At 35.1% G+C, this 17,522-nt stretch overlaps 1 long non-coding RNA gene across 2 annotated transcripts in view; it reads right to left on the bottom strand.

Moving 5' to 3' along the window:
- Positions 1-7,318: 7,318 nt before the first annotated feature.
- LOC147829943 (uncharacterized) overlaps positions 7,319-17,522 on the bottom strand; it is a 38,847-nt gene continuing 28,643 nt past the window's right edge. The window contains exons 6-7 of one of the 2 annotated variants that reach the window (XR_015446751.1): positions 11,991-12,172; positions 7,319-7,953 (exon numbers count right to left, since the gene is read on the bottom strand). This is a non-coding gene — a long non-coding RNA (uncharacterized LOC147829943). The remainder of the gene's footprint in view (positions 7,954-11,990; positions 12,173-17,522) is intronic. The other variant, XR_015446753.1, reaches the window with a different exon arrangement.

The following is a 17,522-nucleotide window of genomic DNA, read 5'->3' as shown; positions in this document are numbered from 1 at the left end:
GATCTATATGTCTTTCCTTACACCAACACTGTCTTGATTACTGTAGCTTTAGAAGAAGTCTTAAAATTAGGTACTAAACGTCTTCCAACACTGTTTTTGTTTTTGTTTTTAACTTTTCCAGTTCCTTTATACTCCTACATAACTTTTAAATTTCAATATCCAATTCTTCATTTATAGCAAGCATACACAGACCTGAATTTTTATATATACCTTGTGTTTTCTAATCCTGCTAAATTTAAGTAGAAGTTCTAGGGGCTCCTAGAGATTTCTTAGTATTTTCTCTGTAGATGATCATTTCATCTACATATAAAGATTTTGCTTCTGCCATATCAATCCTATCCTAGTTGTGTCATTTTATTGCCAGATTATTTTGGTGGGGACTAGGTTTCAAAGTTTAATGGACAAATAAAGAGTAAGCATATCTGCCCTTGTTCCCCACCTTAAGGAGAAAGCATTGTATCTTCTCCATTCATATAAGGTGTTCTCACTGGAAATATGGAGTATATGTCTTTAATCTGTTGAGAAGTTTCTGTTCTACTTCTAGTCTCCTGATAGCTCTTACCATGAACAGCTGTAGAATTTAGTCCAATACTTTTTCTCCAACTAGTGACAGGATCACATGGCTTTTTCCTTTCCTCTCTTAAAATGATGACTTTTGGGGGTGGATCTTCCAATGCTGAACCAACACTGCCATCCCTATAACAAAACCACTTTCTGCATCCTGCCAGATCTGACTTCCAATAGTTTGTTTTGTTAAACAAGTTTCTATCTATGTTCATACTTTTTTCTTCTATTATCTTTATCCAGTTTTAGGATTAGCACAATGTTGAGTTCCTAAAATGAGGGGAGAAGTATTCCTTCTTTTTTCTGCTTTAATTGTTTGATATAATTTATCAGTTAAAATGTTTATGAGCCTACTGTTGTCATATAGGTAGGTTTTCAAGCTAGGAATATACTTTCTTTAATAGGTGCTATTCCAATTTTATATTTCCTCCAGAGTTAGTTTCATTAATTTGTCTTCCAAGGTACTTCTTAGAAGTTGTCAAATTTATTTCAAAAAAGATTTTTGTAATATGCTTTCTATATCCTTTTAAATTCTGTAAAATCTGTGGTAATGTCCCCTACATCTTAATATTATAATTTTAAAAATGTATAACTGATATTGTGTAACAGGAAGAAAAGGTCTGAAAGAGCAGGAGAATTGGGAGGGGTAGGGGAAGGGAAAAAAGGGAAAGGAAAAAATATGAGAAGAGAAAAAAATGGAAACAAGGGCTTTACAAATAGGGAAGGATGGAGTGGGTGAAGGGAGGGCAAGGGAAGGGGAAAAAAAATAAGAACCAAGAGACTCATGTAATGGTACAAGACCCCAATGATGAATGTAACTGTATTTTATACCTAAAATGTACTAATAAAGTTAATGGGGGAAAAAAAAGAACCCAAGAACTCTACCAAAAGCCTTCTAGACTTAAAAACCAAATTCAGTAGAGTAGCTGGATACAAGGTCAACATACAAAAATCAATAGCCTTCCTGTACACAAACAACAGACTTACTGAAAGAGGAAATGGAGAAACAACTCCTTTCACAATAGCATCCAAAACAATGAAATACCTAGGAATCGGTCTAATGAAAGATATCAAAGACCTCTACTCTGAAAACTACAGCACTCTGAAAAAAGAGATTGAAGAGGATATCAGAAAATGGAAAGACATCCCTTGTGCCTGGATAGGAAAGATCAATATAGTGAAAATGGCCATACTTCCAAAACTGCTATATAGACTCAATACACTCTCAATTGAAATTCCAACAGCATACTTCAGAAAACTTCAGAAAATAATCCAACAATTCATTTGGAACAAGAAAAGACCTAGAATAGCAAAAGCAATTCTAGGCAACAGAGACATGGCAGGGGGTATCACAATCCCCAACTTGAAACTATACTACAAAGCTACTGTGATTAAAAAAACACCATGGTACTGCCAAACAAACAGGCCTGAAGACCAGTGGAACAGATTAGAAGATGCAGAAACAACTTCAGACACACTCATTTTTAACAAAGGAGCCAAACACCTTCACTGGAGGAAAGATAGCCTCTTTAATAAATGGTGCTGGAAAAACTGAGTTTCAACCTGCCAAAGATTAAAACTAGACCTATATCTCTCACCATGTACTAAACTAAAATCAAAATGGATCAAAGATCTAAATATTAAAACAGAAACACTAAACTGGCTGGAGGAGAGGTTAGGTAGAACTCTTGAAGACATTGGTGTAGGAAAAGAATTCATGAACAAAACCTCATTTACACATGAACTAGCACAAAGAATCAACAACTGGGATCTCATCTTATTAAAAAGCTTCCGCACAGCAAGAGAAACCACCAACAGAATGAAGAAACAGCCAACAATGTGGGAAAAAGTTTTACCAGCTGTTCCTCAGACAAAGGTCTACTATCCAGCATATATAAAGAACTTTAAAAAATCAGACCTCCCAAATTTAAAGATCCAATCCATAAATGGGCATCTGAAACGACCAGACACTTCTCAGACAAAGAAGTAGAAACAGCAAATAAACATATGAAAAAATGTTCAACTTCACTGATTATTTGAGAGATGCAGATGAAAACAACACTGAGATTCCACCTCACTCCAGAAGGAATGGCTGCTATCAAGAAGACCCATAACAAATACAGGCAGGGTTGTGGGGCAAAAGGAACCCTGCTCCACTGCTGGTGGGAGTGCAGACTGGTGCAACCACTGTGGAAATCAGTATGGAGATACCTCAAAAAACTAGGATTAGAGATCCCATTTGACCCAGCTATTTTCCTGCTGGATATCTTCCCAAAAGAATTAAAAGAATCATGCCATAGCAATATATGTGCATCCATGTTTATAGCGGCACAGTTTGTAATAGCTAAAACTTGGAAACGGCCCAGTTGCCCATCAACTGATGACTGGATAAAGAAGATGTGTTTTTGTTTTATAAAATGGAGTACTACTCAGCCATGAAGAATGAGAAACTAGAGACATTTATAGCTAAATGTATGCACATTGAGGCTGTACTCTTAAATGAAATGAATAGGACACACATGTGTAAATACAGAATAGTTTCTGTAGTGTGAGAAACTGAAAGTGTAAATAAGGATCAAAAGGTATAATAGATAATGTGAAATAGGAAGAAAAGGTCCAAAAGGGAAGGGAAAGGGGAAGTGGGAGGAGTAGGTGAAAGGAAAGAAGGGAAAAGAATAACTATGACAAAAGGAAAAAACTGAAACAAAGTCTTTGTAAATAGGGAGGAGTGGAGGGACTGAAGGCAGGGCAGGGAAATGAGGTGGGGAGGGAGCAAATGTTAAAAGTTCCAAGAATTAAAACTATACAGAACAAACCATATTCCCTGATTTGAATATAATCAAATCAGGAATGTAACTTTCAAAAATATATTTGGTGTCTTAAAAATTCACTTCTAGTTTTCTCATCTCAAAATGGTGGTGTAGCTGTCAGATCCACCTACTAGCAGATAACAAAAAGATCTTAGCAATATACAATTTTCCTAATGCAGGAATCCCCAACCCCCTGGCCATGGACCAGTACTGTTCCGTGGCCTGTTAGGAATTAGGGAGCACAGCAAGCATTGAGTAGTGGGTAAGCAACTGAAGCTTAATCTGTATCTATAGACAGCCTCCATCACTTGCCTTACTGCCTGAGTTCTGCTTCCTCTCACATCAGCAGTGGCACTGGAGTCTCATGGTACCACAAACCTTACCGTGAACTGTGCATATGAGGGATATAGGATGTGCACTTCTTATAAGAATCTAATGCCTTATGATGTGAAGTGGAGCTGAGGCCATGATGCTAGCATTGGGGAATGGCTGCACATACAGATTAACATTAACAAAGAAATTTGACTGCACAGATACCATAATTAATTTTTTACATATTCATATCAAAACCTTTTCAGTGAGTGGCAAGTGACAACTAAATTGCATCTAGTTAAGGGTTTATAGTGGTTTCTGTACTTGAATCATACAGCTTCATCTGGTGGTGGGCTTTAAGTCAGAATCTGACACTTAGTCTGTACATGGCATACCCATGATTTAATTTATCACTTCTATCTGTGTCTCTTTTCCACACTGCACACTTGTGTTAGTCACAGTTTTGGTAAGCCCACAAACTAACCCTAGTCAAAATGAATAAAAAGCAAACATCACTGGAGTGCTCTTTTGAAAAGAGGTACGACCCAATGATGAGACAGGAGAAGACTCTAAGACTGCCAACAAAAAGAAATCTACATTCAAAACAAAATAACAAAAGTTGTATTTAAATTAGGGGTTTGTTGCAACATGTGATTCACATTCTCCTAGCCCACACAGTACCTAACAAAACTATGAAACCTTCAGAACTTTTTCAACACATAGAGACCAATCATCTTGCATTAAAAGAAAAGGCTTTGGAGTTTTTCAAAAGAAAATCATACAAACACAAAGAACACAAGCAATTATTGAAGGCCACTACTTCATCAAATGTTTTTAGCATTGTGTTTTTTGAGGGGGCGGGTTTTGTTGTTTTTATTTTTGGTACCGGGGATTGAACTCGGGACCTTGCGCTTGCGAGGAAGGTGCCAGAACCACTGAGCTAAATCCTTGGCCCATTTTTAGCATTGTGATCAGAAAAGTTACTTGATTCCTTTATTAAAATTGTTGAGACTTGTTTAATGGCTTAGCATATGATCTATTCTTTATAATCTATGTGCTGACAAGAAGCATGTATGTGTTTTAGCTTTACAATGGAATGTTCTATTGTAGCGTGTTCGCTTCATTTGAAGTGGGATGTAGTATTTTTTGTTGATTTTCTGTCCAGATAACCCATCCATTATTGCTAAAGTGGAGTGTTATGTCCCTAGCTAGTCACGCACTCGGGTCTATCTTTCCCTTTATTTCTACAAATATTTCCTTTATAAATTTCGGTGCTCTAATATTGGTGCATATGTTTTAGAATTGTTATTTTGTCTAGCTGAATTGACCCCCTTTTCATGATAAAATAATCTTACTTGTTTTTTACTGCTTATAACTTAAAGTCTATTTTATCTAAGTATGGCTATTCCTACTTTCTTTTTTAGTCTATTTGCATGAAATATCTTATTCCATCCCTTATTTGTAGTCTATGCATGTTCTTAAAAGAGAAATGAGTTTCTTGTAAACAACATAGAGTTGAGTTTTCTTTTAATATATTCAGTTACTCTGTTTTTAATTGGAAATGTTAATCTATTTACATTTAAGGATAATTATCCATAGGTAAGATCTTACTACAACAGACATTTTGTAACTTGTTTTCAAGTTTTATTTGTAGTTCCCTTCTTCATTTCTCCCTCACCTATATTTTTCTTTTGTAGTTAAATGATACCTTGGCAATAACTTTGGATACTTCACTTATTATTTTTGATTTGTTTACTATCAGTATTTCTTTTTTTTTTTTTTTTTTTTTTGGTGCCAGGGATTGAACTCGGGACCTTGCACTTTCGCTTTCGAGGCAGGCCATGGAACCACTGAGCTAAATCCCCAGCCCTATCAGTATAGATTTCTTGCTTCATGGTAGAAAAGAGTGAGATTAGTTGTCATCTCTGATAGAAACCAATTGATAATGCCTTGGCTTATTTATGGTGATAATAAGCAATACACAATGAGATTTAGCATAACCTCTAAATAAATGTATGTCTACTCTTACTGATCAAATTCAAGTGGGGGAAGATTCACTATATGAAATTTTTGTGGTAAATTTTGAGTTTTTCAATGCTTTCTACCACACCCTCAAAGTCATTATCTGATGTCTCCCTTGCTGACTCTCCAGTGTGCCCTAAGAAAACAAAAATACTAGACTTCCCAAAATGCAATTGTAAACATAAATATCTTTTTTATCTTTCTATTACTACCAATAGAGCGTGCCATTATCTCACCTTTCCCCCTAATACAATTTGCTGTGTCTCCTCTTCCTTCTGTTTTTGTCAACCTTGAGAAGGATTTATCAATTTAATTAGTCTTTTCAAAAGAATCAACTTTATGTTTTGTTGAATTTCTCAATTACATGTTTGTTTCCTAATTCACTAAAGTTTTGCTCTTTATTTTCTCCTATTTTCTATGTGCTTTAGTTTTAATTTGTTTTGTTGTTTTTGTTTTTGTTTTTGTCTATGAAGAGAAAATTTGGATCATGTATATATAGCCTTGAATGCATGCTTTTATGGACATACATTTTCCTCAGAGTATAGTTTCCATTATATTCTACAAGTTTTACATGTACTATTTTAATCATCCTTTTTTCTAAACTACTTTAATTGTGATTTCTTTTTTGATGTATAAGTTATTTGGAAATATATCTCAGCTTTCAAACACATCAGGATCGTCCACTAAATTTCCTGTCATTAACTGCTAGTTTAATCCCATTGCAGCCAAAGAATATAGCCTTCTCATATAGATGGCAGACCATTTTTTCCAGGAAATATTTTGTGCATATTTGAAGAGAATGTTTATTCTCAAATTGTGAAATGATAGTAGACATAGTTAATGTCTAATCATCTCTGAATTTACTGAGTCTTTACACATTTGTATTACAAGTAAAAGTATAAAGGTCTTCTGTATAAATGTTCAATTTCCTATTTCATCTTTTGAATTTATTCACATGTCTCCTGCATACATATCTGGATAAGATCCAGAAAAACCAAAAGAAAGGATTCAAGAGGATGTGTGAAAAAGCTGACCTCTGCAACATGCAGCTTAATATCAGTCTCAGAGAAAGTGAAGAGGTATGGTGGGAGCTAGTGAAGCAGAAGGCCCCTAGTACCACAATATCAGCAGCTGCAGGCACAACATAGCATATTGCCTGAACTAGCCGTAAACCATCCTCACCATCTTCAAAGGATATATGCATATACACTGCCATTCTTCCCAAAAGACAAAGCTAAGCCAAAGCCATACCAAGATTTCTGGGATATGTCGTTCCAGGTTATCTAAATTCACTCTACATAAAGCCCCCACACATTGCTAAGGCAAGGCTAAAACACTGGTGAAACAAATTGTCACTCATTTGGTTGAGGATGCTAGTTGAAGCCACAAGCCTCAAGAGATTGGCATGAGAGAAGGTGAAGAGAGCTGATGCAAAAAATTGTGCCGGCCCATGACCATTAATAGGGACAGATAGGAGGGAAAATAAAAAGTACTCATGTTCTAGGCAGTTTATTAAAAAAATAAGAATGTGTAAAACAATTACTCAGAATGTGGCAATTATAAATCAATTGCTCACTCCAAATGAATTAATGTAAATTTACATAGTTTATATGTATAAACAATGTAAATGTACATTTTTAATTTTGCCAATGCAAGACAGATTTCTTATGCCATAATTTCACATATACCAGTAAGTTTGCTAAAGCACAAGCAAAGACACTTTTATTTCAAATATTCATAATGTATTGCAATAATATCACCAGGCTAAAGGAGCCTTTGGCTTCCCAATGGTCATTAATATTTGAATCATCACAGTGAATTGGAAAACTAAACAAAGGGAACGATAACATAACATGGGAGAAAGGATGTAAACGTATATGGCAAAGGCTACCAGAATCCTTGTGATGTGCTTTTATTATTTGTCAAATAAGGTTTGGGGTGTGTGGATTTGGGGTTAACACAATTATGCAAAAAATCGCAGCATTAGGTAAAAGCACACATAATTTAACAAATTGCTCTGGAAAGAGGGGGATTGAGGTGAGATTTTCCTCAGAAACGTTCCCTTGTCAAGCTCTCAGAAGATCTTTAGCTCTGAACAGCTTCCTGGAGGACACATGGTTGTCATGGAGACAGGGCCTTCCTCCTCCATCCTCAGCAGAAACAGTAGGGTCGGCTGGGAGCAAGCGTGGGAACACAATAGTGAGCCCCGTACCTGCTGGCACTGGACACAGAGCAATGATGTGAACTGAAAGAGAGAAGAGCAAAAGAGTACAAACAAAGCCACACACACATACACACCCTAACACGATATTAAGCACAAGAGAACTCTTCAGTTGTCTATTAACTCAAATTTAAATAGATCCAAGTGCTATTTTTAAAACACCATTTATTTCTTCTACAGTCTAATAAAGGCAAAGTTACTATTAAGCCAATATAATTCAATCTTTCTATGTAATAACAAAAAGTTATTAGTAATGAGAATAAACAAATACTATTACACCAAGAATCTTTAAATTTTTTTAAAAAGCTATATATTAATGTATTCACTGGTATCCTTCAATCATTAAGTACCAATAATGTGTACAGAAAGATAAGCACAAGTCAACAGATTTCTTAAAATTAAGAATGGCTAAAACAAACAAAGAAACATGGAATCCTTTAGTGCTTGTAAAAGACTTCTGTTTTATAAATAAATATGCTCTATTTATATTATAAAGCAGAGCAAATAAGTTCAATTAAAACTTAAAAAGTAATTAAAAGTGAAAATGTGAGCTTGTTATGTTAAGTAATGTTCTTTACATTTCAGTTGTCTGGACAAGTGTAAATAACATTTCTTCCTTTTTTCTGTAGCTGTATTAAATTCACAGCACAGTTACTTTCTCTAGAAAATCTGTTATGACATCATAAATTTATAGTGACTTTCCATATCATTCAACAGAGAATATGAACAGGAAAAAGAACATATAAATGCAAATAACTAATAAATTCAATAATATAACCATGCATGCAGTTTACATGTGAATTTGATTACTGCCAGATACTTCCTTTTAAAATGAACTCCAGAATTGAATTAACATAACAATATTTTTCTATCTTTTTAAGTCTTTATTCAAAAATATTGTCAATGTCTTAGTTTGTATAATATTCAGTAAACATGAACCCTATACTATAATAATGTTACCAATATATTTTTAAAATAGGTGATGGATGAATATGAATGAGAGTTTATACTTCTTGATGCAGGCATTCCTGGTTTTGATCTTCAGAACAAACAGAGGGAAAGAGAGAGAGAAAGAAGAGGGAAGGAAAGAAGGAAGGAAGCAAGCAACCAAGGAAGAGGGAGGGAAGGAAGGAGGGCAGGAAGGAGGGAAGAGAGGAAAGAGAAAAGAAAAAGGATTGGATTTTATGACTAGTCTGACTTCTCACAAAAAGAAGCTTGAAGCTTCTTTCTGTTTTATGTTTATTCCTTCTCTCCTCTTTATCTTTCATGAGGAATGTGTGGGGAGGTGTATACATATACATACATATATATGTATGTATCGATATAATGTTAAGAAACAATACATGTGTGTATGAAACATATCTATTGTCATACATACTCATATACATATATAGTTGTTAGTTACCTATATACATAAGAAGAGAGAGATTAAACAAAAAATTGAATATGCAATTGTGACAGTATTATACACACACACACACACACACACACACACACACACACAGAAGGGCCTCAGGTTTTCATAGAGACCATTTCCAATCCATTCTCCCAGAGGAAGAAGTATGGAAAAAGAATTTCTAGCCTCTGTTCTCTTACTCTCCCCAGGGGAGGGCAGTAACATTCCTGACAGGGAGTTTTAGTAAAAGGAAGCCCATAAACTTGGTTTCTTCCTTCTGATTCTAAGTCTAACTACCCACAAAGAGATTTTCAAATTTTCTGTGAACTGAAGTCACTCTTGCAGCCCAGCTTTGCCCCAGGAAAGAATTGCAATCATACAGCTGTGTCTATAACTGAATCAAATAAATTTGGCTTTCTGAAATCACAGTACACATAAGGGTGTGTGTGTGTGTGTGTGTGTAATTTTCCTACAAGAAGCTAACCAAGCTTTAAGTATTCATTCAATGATTTCTTCATTTGTAATTATCATATAGGGAATAAAACAAGAGAATTTCTTCAATTTCCTTGATACTATTTTAAATAATTCCAAAACAAAATTCTATACATGTTTAAATACTGGAGCGAGGCTACTTTTTTGTATGTGATTTCTGTAAAATCATTTTGAGGTTAAATTGCCTCATTTGCATAAAGAAACATTAATAGAGCTCAAAAATGAGATTTTAGCGTAACTCATTTCCAACTTACATGATTGCAATTCTGCTTTTTAAAAAGATAGACAAATGTATTTTCAAAGATTTCATTTGCAACATTAAATGTTGTGCTTTGTATTGTATATGGTAGGAGTAATTGTCTGCTATAAAATAAAATGACAGATCCTGCACTCTAGTTTAAGGTGACCAACCCTTCTTAACTTAAATAGTATTTCCTTTCCTGGTACTGGGGATCGAACTTGGGACCTTGCGCTTGCAAGGCAGATGGTGGAACCACTGAGTTAAATCCCCAGCCCCACTTAAATAGTATTTTCTACAGCTCATGATGGAACTGAACTTCTTAGCTGCGAGCCAATTATAAGCAGGCTCTATGCAAAATTGTTGCCTCCAACACTCAGGTCCAGTTCAAAGTTCTCCATGTCTAAGCAGTAACATGAAGATGGTTGTCTACTGTATGCATTTGTCCAGGATGATAAGGTCCTAGAAACTTTACATTTATTTAACAATATCTGTCTTTTGAAAACAAAATATGCCAGTAAGTATTGTACATATTACCTGGATGTAATGAATCTCCTACTTAATCTTAACAATAGTGATAAATCAGTCAGAAGGAAAATATTAAAGCAGCTACCACAAATCACTGTGCCACATGTCCAGCGTTAGCAAAATTGTATCCTCTTTATCTCTTATATGAAGCTCAGGAACTTAGGTTTTATCAAGCACACTTTAGAGATGCAGAAACTCAGGCTTAGCACCACAAAGTCAGAAGCACAGTGAACATTTAAATCGAGATTTGGCCGGTGCCAAACATGCCCAAATTCAAGGCATGATGCCTCTAGAACTACCAGTGACAGATTCATTAGCTACTCTAATGGCTTTATTTTGGTTTGGTTTGTATTTAGCTTTGTTTTGTTTTGTTTTGATTTTTCTGGTGCTGGGGGTCAAACCCGTGGCTTAATATACAGTAGGCAAATGCTCAAACACTGAGCTATATCCCCAGGCTCCCAGTGTTATCTTTAGAAAAAGTTATTTTCTCTGAAAAAATATTTTCCCTGAAGTCACATTTTATGTTACTTAAGATTTATTGAATATCTTTTTATGTAGAAAACAGAAAGTGTGAGACAATGTAAAAGGAAAACTCTATTATCCCTACCCGTAAGCTTAAAAGAATTTAATTTCAGAGCAGTTTATTCTGAATTTAAAAGTCTGATTACATGAGCTAATCTGTTCTGGACATGAAAAAAGATTGATTAAATAGACAATGTCTTACCCAATTAGGGTCAAGCATCACTGACACACACATAAAAGAAATGATTAAACACATACAGTGAAAAATGAAACAAAATATATACATAGAGACAGTGAAGAGGTGAAGGCCAAATGCAGGCAAGATAATCAGTTGAGTCACAACACATATAATGAGCACCTACCATGCCTGACACTGTGAGAAAGACTAAGAAAATAACATTGACAGAGAATATGCATAGTCTTCGCTTTCACAGAGTTTACCAGCCAATGAGGAGCACTGAGAAGCAGACAGCAATGTCAGTGCTGTGTGTTACATGGCTCTCGGGGAACAGAAAAGAAGCTGTATAAGGCCAGAGGCCTGGTACAGAGCCTTACCAAAGGGTAAGTAATATTTTGTAACGTACCAGCCTAACTGAAGACAAGTCCAGAAGGGAGAACAAAGAGAAAAATAACACTGAATCAAAGCAAAATGATAAACTAGTCTAAGAGTCTACACTGGAGGAAAGGGTGCTAAGTAATTAATTATTAATTCTAATTGTTTATTCTTCTACTAATACCATGCTGCCTTGATTAGCTTGATTTACTTTACAGTGAGTCTGGAAGTCAAGTAGTGGCAGCCCTCTGACTTTAAAAATGAAGTCATCTCTGGTTGGTTGTATTTTAAATGGAGACCAAATGCCATCATTATAAGATCATTGAGTTTACCTCAAGCCATCAGGAAAGCAGAACCAATCTTCAACAAAATTGTTTTCATTTGCTCAAAACCTTCCGAGTGTGAGGAACCTCTTGAGTAGAGACACAAGGGTCCAGAGTGTGAGGTGGCATCAGGAGAGGATCCAGGCCTGCAGATCATTTCTGGCTGATTGTGGATACAGGAAGGTTGGCACCTAATTAGAAGATTTAGTAGTGATTTTTCAAATAATGGAAGACAAGTTTTATAACTAGTGGGGCTCAAAAAGGAAACCAAGATTATATATTCTGGAAATAGTGTGACTTAATTGATGGGAAGGTTTTTTTTGAATATTTATGGTTTTCTTTCACTACCTAAAAGGGGAAAAATTGAAAATTAGAGCTACTATTGCTAGTTACACATAAAAATGTTATTTCCATCAAAATTCTACTCATTGAAAGTGAATTTTTCAGTTAAAACCTGTGCACTGTCTTGCCAATTGACAAGAAGTCAAAAGATGCAGCATTGGAAATATCAAAAGTGGTGAGAGAGAACTGGAGGGATGGTGCTTGCTAATCTAGGATCATCTGTACCATTTACTAAGGTTAGTGAAGGAAAAACTACACTGAAATGTATTTTAAGGGTAGAATATGCTTTTATTCTCTACAAATACTCAATTACTCATAACTGAATTGTAAATTTAGTTTCAAACACTTTAGTTGCACAATTTAGTTGCACATTTACTGTACTTAGGGAAGAAGTAATTTAAATTTACAATAAAATTACTTATATAGCAGGGTAGACCCTAAACAGACATTCCTACATTTGTGGACTTGGGAAATATATCTCATCATTTCTAACTTCATATGTGGAGCGCGACCATTTTTTTGTATGTTTGATTTTGGAGCTCCATAGCTCACACTGTCAAATGGCACATTAATAAGTAAAAATTAGAATTTTAAAAAGCACGTTCTTAAAAGGAATGTCACAAATAAGCAGGAACCATCATAGACAAGCTGTCTTCATTAATGGCAAGTTGACCAATACATATCAGAACTTATGATTTCAGCCACGGTCCAGGCAGCACATCTCACTACTTGAGCAATAACTGGATTGAGACATGCTCACTATGCAATATCAATACAAGGTCACAAACAGTGAAGTACAGCCTGAAAAGAAGCCTGTTTTCCAGCTCTGCAACCCTTCTCTGTGTTTCCAAGGGATTGAGAGTAGAAAATTGATGTGAATATGATAGCCATGTAAAGGAAGAAAAAGTTTAAAATTCAAGAAATCTGAATCTAGTGAAATTCTGCGGGCATAAGCTGAACTAAAACCATAGAATCAATGGCTAATTTTTGTCTCCTGTGAAATAGTGATATTAAAAATAATAAAAGTAAGAATTAACTATGATACTTAACACAATGAATTATACTATTTAGTAGCACAATATTAGGGGTGTATAATTGGGTGAGTAGGTGGGCATGGAGACCATATAACATAGGATCTATCATTATCCCTATTTTACAGACAAGGAAAGTTAATCTTGTAAGATTTGTGCAGTTCTAAGTAGCAACTTGTTCAGGTTGTGGTAGATTAACAGTGGTCACAAATTGCTTCAACCACTTTCTTGAAGAAGTGGGTTTATATTCCCTGCCATTGAATCTACATGTTTTTATGACTGCTTTGACCAATAAATTACAACAGAAAGGATATTATGACAACCTCAGAACCAAGTCTCTCATTTCCCATGTCTTAGAAGGCTCTGAGAAAGCAAGCTTTCACATGTAAAAACTAATTACCTAAAGACCACCATGCTCTGAGAAAGCCCAAATTAGCTAATCAGAAATGCTTAAAAAGTAAAAAAGCAGGCATGAGAGATGAGTGAGTAAGACAACTGATGACTCAGGCCCCCACTGCCAGAGTAAAAGACTCCTTTTTTAGCTGAATTAACTTACTGTATTATGAGTTAATAATACATTTTTTGTTTAAGCCACTAATGTTTGAGATACATTGTTTCCAAGCACATAGCACATAAACTCTTGATCTGTTTATTACATGTGTGAAGATTATGCAGAACAAAGTGACAGTGGTCCTCAAATGTTGGGACCACAGATCCCTGGGATCCACAAGATCCCCTCTAGGGAGTCTACACGTCAAAACATTTTCAGAATGATACTACATGCCAGTTGGCTTTATCACTACATTGACAATATTTTTTTTTATTCATTAAGTTTATTGGTACATTTTAGGTACACAAATGATGACATTCATCCTTGGGAATTTGGACTTTGTTTCCGTTATTTCCTTTTCTCATATTTATTCCTTTCCCTTCTTTACTTTCCCCTACCCCTCCACTTCCTCTTCCCTTCCCCTTTGGACCTTTTCTTCCTGTTTCACCTTATCTATTACACGTTTAGTCCTTATTTACACTTTCAGTTTCTCACACCAGAGAAACTATTCAATATTTACACATGTGTCCTATTTATTTCACTTAAGAAGATGGCCTTAATGTACATCCATTTAGCTATAAATATCTCTAGTTTCTCATTATTTATGGTTGAGTAATACTCCATTTTTATTTAAAAAAAAAAAAAAAAAAAAGCCCACATCTTTATCCAGTCTCCAGTTGATGGGCAATTGAGCTGTTTCCAAGTTTTAACTATTACAAACTGTGCTGCTGTAAACATGGGTTCACATATATCACTGTGGTATAATTCTTTTAATTCTTTTGAGAAGATACCCAGCAGGGGAATACCTGGCTCAAATGGGACCTCTAATCCTAGTTTTTTGAGGTATCTCCATATTGATTTCCACAGTGGTTGCACCAGTCTACACTCCCACCAACAGTAGAGAAGGGTTGTTCCTTTTCCCCCACAGCCCTGCCAGCATTTGTTATTGGTTGATTTCTTGATAGCAGCCATTCTTTCTGGGGTGAAGTGGAATCCAGTGTTGTTTTCATCTGCATCTCTCAAATGACCAGTGATGTTGAACATTTTTTTCATATGTCTACTTGCTATTTCTGCATCTTTGTCCTAGAAATGTCCGTTCATTTCAGATGTTCATTTTTGGATTGGGTCTTTAACTTTGGGAGCTCTGACCTTTTTTAAAATTCTTTATATATTCTAGATAGTAGACTTTTGTCTGAGGAACAGCTGGTAAAACTTTTTCCCACATTGTGGGTTGTTTCTTCACTCTGTTGGTGCTTTCTCTTGCTGTGCAGAAGCTTTTTAATAAGATGAGATCCCAGTTGTTGATTCTTTGTGCTAGTTCATGTGTAAATGAGGTTTTGTTCATGAATTCTTTCCCTACACCAATGTCTTCAAGAGTTCTACCTAACCTCTCCTCCAGCCAGTTTAGTGTTTCTGTTTTAATATTTAGATCTTTGATCCATTTTGATTTTAGTTTAGTACATGGTGAGAGATATAGGTCTAGCTTTAATCTTTGGCAAGTTGAAATTCAGTTTTTCCAGCACCATTTATTAAAGAGGCTATCTTTCCTCCAGTGAAGGTGTTTGGCTCCTTTGTTAAAAATGAGGTGGCTGAGTGTGTCTGAAGTTGTTTCTGCATCTTCTAATCTGTTCCACTGGTCCTCAGGTCTGTTTCTTTGCCACTACCATGCTGGGGTTTTTTTTAATCACAGTAGCTTTGTAGTATACTTTCAAGTTAGGGATTGTGATACTTCCTGTTTTGTCTTTGTTGCCTAGAATTGCTTTTGCTATTCTAGGTCTCTTCTTGTTCCAGATGAATTTTTGGATTCTTTTCTCAAGTTCTGTGAAGTATGCTGTTGGAATTTCAATAGGGATTGCATTGAATCTATATAGCAGTTTTGGAAGTTTGGCCATTTTCACTGTATTGGTTCTTCCTAGCCAGGAGCAAGGTATGTCTTTCCATTTTCTGATATCTTCTTTGATCTCCTTTTTCAGAGTGCTGTAGTTTTCAAAGAAGAGGACTTTGATTTCTTCCATTAGGTTGATTCCTAGGTGTTTCATTTATTGCAGTGCTATTGTGAAAGGAGTTGTTTCTCCATTTCCTCTCTCAGTAAGTCTGTTGTTCATGTACAGAAAGGCTATTGATTTTTGTGTGTTGCCCTTGTATCCAACTATTCTACTGAATTTGGTTACTAAGTCTAGAAGACTTTTGGTGGAGTTTTTAGAGTCTACTCCATTGACAATTTAATTGATACCTTAGAAGCATTGATAGGTAAAATTGCTGATGCCTTCCCTTAAACTAAACAGCGACACCAAGCTGTATGATTAGGCTTTGTAAACTTACTTCATTCCATTTAATACTTTAATCCTATTTTATTTTAAAATGTACTAGATGAAGCAGTAAAAAATAATTTTACAAATTTTGATCAGTGATTTGGTCTAGATTTTGACCATATTTTATTTTGTGTGACAAAATGGAAGTACACAAATACTTTTCTGCTCTTCCTGTCATGTGCGGGAAAGCAACTGATGATTTAGCTGCAAGACAAACCAGATATTTTTCACGGAACACTATTTTTACTTCAAAGAACAACTGACAGACAAGCTATGGTTATTCAGACTTTAGTATTTGACAAGCTTTTTTCTTGAAAATGAATGAAATAATCCTGTCACTTCAAGGAAAACAGCCAACACTATTTTTGCCAATGATAAAATTTAAGCTTTCTAGTAAAAATACAAATTTTGGAAACTTGTATGGCTCCCATGAGCTTGACATCTTCCCAATACTTAAAAATTTCTAATGAGTTAAGGGGTGATACCACCAAATTTTAATTTTTGATGTTACATAATGAAATGTGCTCACATTAGAAGGTCTATATAAATTTCATAATGAAGATTTTAAGAAACTTCCACTGTCGAGTTTAAATGTAGCATCAAAGAACAATATCCATTATTGTCTGAAAAACTATTAAAATTTTCCTCCCTTTTCCAACCACATATTTATGTGAGATCACATTTTCTTCATATGCTTCAACCAAAACCACGTATTGTTAGAGACTGGATGTAGAAATAGATATGGGAATCTAACTGTGTTCAATTAGATTTGCAAAAATATAAAAAAAAGTGTCACTCATCTTCCTAAATTTTCTTTGTTTTGGAAAATACAGTTGCTTTTTCTACACATAAAAATTTGTTACTTGTGTTACTATGTAGTGCTTTTATTGCTATATTTTATATTAAATTATTAAGCATCTTAAATTTTTAGTTTTAACAAAGTACATAGCAATAAATATAGCCAACACAAACACACTGGATTTATCAATAATTTTTATAAGCATAGGAGAGTACTGATATAAAAAAGTTTGAGACACTGCTATAAAATAAAGCATCAGGACACTTTCCACATCCACACACATTACCTGTTCACACTTTCATTATGAAGAAAGACATCATACAGTCTAGGCAGCAAAGTAGGCCCAAAGTCAGAAATGAGCCTATGAAAAATCTTTTGCAGATGGCATCATAAAAGAAATTACACTTATTCAATGTAGGGTGAGCTGATGGCCATATGTCAAAGGCACACCTGACGTGGTGCTTTTGCTGTTGCATTTAGCAATACTATTTATTTATAAGTGACAAT

This window comes from Heterocephalus glaber, unplaced genomic scaffold (assembly GCF_053883595.1).
Source record: "Heterocephalus glaber isolate CG9 unplaced genomic scaffold, H.glaber_assembly_v1.0 deba00000347, whole genome shotgun sequence".
Taxonomy (NCBI): Eukaryota; Metazoa; Chordata; class Mammalia; order Rodentia; family Bathyergidae; genus Heterocephalus; species Heterocephalus glaber.
Note: the sequence above shows the minus strand (reverse complement) of the source record. Positions and strands in the feature narration are given on the sequence as shown.